Below are 2,882 nucleotides of genomic sequence, written 5' to 3' on the forward strand. Positions count from 1 at the left end.
ACAAAATTATATAATTGCACTTAATATGTCTCAAGCTGTTAATGAAAATATGAAATATAATTCTTCATATTATTTATTTTGCAAACTTAAAACTATGAGTGGATATTTATAATTACTTTTTAATTTGATCTTATACTCTTGTACGCTAAATCTATTTCATAACTATCACAAATACACTGACTATAAATATTAAAACCTTAAGATATATACGAGTCACTTGTATTGAAAAGCTATGTTCCAATTAAGACTTTTATTTTATAGTTTTCATATTATAATTCTCAATACGTATAAAAATAACGCATCGGGATTGAATAATATTAAATAAAATTAAATAAAGCCAGCTGCATTTGAATCAGAAAGAGCAGTGATTATTGACAAATAAATAGCAGCTAGGCAAAAGAGTTAACGTGCAAATGGTGTATGGTGATATATAGGAACATTACGACATACTGTCACAAAATATGCATGAGGATTAACGAACAAGAAATGTATTTCGGTTATGTCTAAGGCGAAGCATGATTGTCAAAGAAGGTAAGAAGGATCAGGTAAGGGGAAGGGAAGAGGGTGGGGAGGGGAAAGACGAAGCTCGAGCAACGAGCACTGAGAGAAGCAAGGCGGGGAAGGTTTCTAACCTTGAATAACTCCTTGAAGTAAGGGCTGCACGCGGAGAGGACAACCTTGTGCGCCTGGAGACGTCTACCGTCGCAGGCGAAGGTGACATCGACGAAGTCCTCGTCATCCCTGAGGGCCTCGAATTGGCTGGTGATATTAGCTTGAAAGTTGTTCCAACGCAAGCAAAACTGCTGCTGGCTATCCGTCATTCTCCTCGTTCGACTCCCTTCGACCACCTCTCTCTCCCTCGCTCTTAACCCGAGAGCCCCCCACCACCCACCCTCTGTCCGTCTCTCTCTCACTTTCACCTTCTTCTACTTCTGTCTTTTTTCCTCTTTTTCTTTCTTACTGACTGCACCGTTGTCCCTTCCTCGTGCACACTTTGACTTCTCAAGTGTATCTTTCTCTGTCTTTCGTTCTCTCTTTATTTCTTGCAGAAGACACTTTAGAAATTTTCGAATGATATTGAATATGAAAGATTCATCGAGACGAAGAGGGTGAGGGTGGTTCCGCAGGTCAGGCCTGTTTTACTGCACCCTCGTGTTACTGGTTTGAGATGAGGCTCTCATTACTCTGGAAAAAAAATGGCAGGTGCAAAAAGTGCAATCGATGACTGAAGAGGAGGTGTGTACGTGGGGAGAATCGATAGACGGCTTACCAACATTAAGAGATAAATAAAGTACATATAGTACTTTTTCTGGACATTTCATTTCATAAACATCGATATCGTATTTATTCGGATTTGACGACCATACGAAAATTCAAAATTATGCTTAGTTACGATTCAACCGATGCAGTGCAAAAGTATTTTTTGTTTCTTTTAAAAGCTCTCTTAATCGTATTAAGTTACTAGCAACGCACCTAGAGATTTCACATGTTCTCTTTACTTCTTTCTGTTCTTCCAATAAAATTGTATTATTCTATCTCTCTCGCAGTCTAATCTTTCCTGCTAGCTTTGAGTGTTAAAACTTTTAAATATAGCTGATAGAATTGATACGTAAGGGATTGAACGAGAAATGCATATTTTATAATGTTCTGTATAATTTTTCATTGTGCAAAAAGCATTTGATTGGTTTTAATTGCTTTCTAGTAAATTTTTCATTGAATTTGTAACTTTTTTCAACGGATTTCTTAAAATAATTCTGTGCTAATCATTTTACATTAGATTTCCAACAGTTCATAGGTCGTATTATATAATGAACTACAGGAAATATATATATAAATATAAAATGGTATTCGTGCACATATCATTGTACTTAGTAAATACAATAAATATTTAAAAAAAAAAATAGTTTCTTTGACATCTTAAATAATATTTACAAATTACAATTATGTGATAATCTGTAAACAATCTTTCCTAAGCGCTGCATCCGTAACATAATCATTTGCACGTGCGTTTGAAAAACGTAAACCTTGAACTTCCGATTGTGAGAGAAAAAGACGAAGAACATTAATTATTCCCGTGACTTAAGATAGTTGTTCTAATTCCCGTCATGGTCTAATTTAAACTGAATTTTACCACCCGTTATATGAATATCTTTGTAGCAGAATAGCTTCGGACAGCTTCGGGCTGTCATGGACGCCCGAATTTTGTTCGTAAAGTAATTCTGTTTAAAATTTCCCTCTTATAACCTATCGCGATAGATGTGAACGATTTTGTAAAGAATAGAACGCATGATAACTCCGGAGAACTGACAGTTATGTGACGCAAGCGAAAATGTCAGAAAGACAGGTGAGATTAACGCTCCTGTTTCTCATTACATTTCCTTGTTCCTTCGATTTGTTATTCCTCATTTTCTAATATTTCGTCACTGAACATTTGTCGGAGCGAACTAAACTCATTGAAAAATAGAATCTGGCAAAACGTTTTCGACTATTGTTTTTAACCTCGTTTTGAAAGGTTACTGCGGACGACTCAATCGATACATTGTCCTCGAATTTTGTTTTCCTGAGAAACAATAAGTGTAACAAACTGCTTCTCGATTAATCCAAGTGTCCCTTATCATTTCTAAATGATTTTTCTCAGTATCGATACGCTTTAATTTTTCTATTTCGAAAGATACGCTAGTGAACGAGAAATAACTGTAACCTTCATTAGGTTAACCTTTCTTTCAAATGCGCTTTTTAAATTTGTTTTGAATTAACAGTACTTTATTTTACATTCTTTGTTTGTGCCTCTAAATCGTGGATTACGAGATAAAATCAACCAATTTATACCGAATTGAGTTTGTACTCTTTGACATGACACTGTATAAATTCCACTTGTTAAG

The sequence above is a fragment of the Ceratina calcarata genome, unplaced genomic scaffold, assembly GCF_001652005.2.
Source record: "Ceratina calcarata isolate Rehan_Ccalc_2016 unplaced genomic scaffold, ASM165200v1 scaffold185.2, whole genome shotgun sequence".
Taxonomy (NCBI): Eukaryota; Metazoa; Arthropoda; class Insecta; order Hymenoptera; family Apidae; genus Ceratina; species Ceratina calcarata.